Raw genomic sequence first — 446 nt, 5'->3', positions numbered from 1 at the left:
TATTATTGTCATTCATTGCTTTATTAGTTTTAAAAACATCCAAAACAATACTAGCACAATCAAAGCACAAAATACGTAAGTTAACACGACTACAAATAAAACGGTGACGAGCTCAGTCAGTTTGCGTGACGTCATTCTCCATTTAACAGACCTAATAACAGACTCTCAACCATGTTTTGTGTTATATGGTTTTAACATGGTAAAAGTAGGAAATATTTCTCCATTTAACATAAGTTTTTCCATTTAACATGTTAAACTAAAGATCATGAATACCCCTATTATCCTCACCACGTATGTCGATAACACGTGTGCTCGCTGTGAATTGTGACTTCCTGTTTCACAATATCTATTAATAACTTACCAACAAGACTGAAAAGACATAGGATAAGAGCCGTGAAGAAAAAAAGGCATTTATCTCACCCCAATTTTTAATTACTTTAATGAAA

The sequence above is a fragment of the Halyomorpha halys genome, unplaced genomic scaffold, assembly GCF_000696795.3.
Source record: "Halyomorpha halys isolate HHAL.00 unplaced genomic scaffold, Hhal_1.1 Scaffold253.1, whole genome shotgun sequence".
Taxonomy (NCBI): Eukaryota; Metazoa; Arthropoda; class Insecta; order Hemiptera; family Pentatomidae; genus Halyomorpha; species Halyomorpha halys.
The sequence above is the reverse complement of the archived record's forward strand: the minus strand, read 5'-3'. Positions refer to the sequence as shown.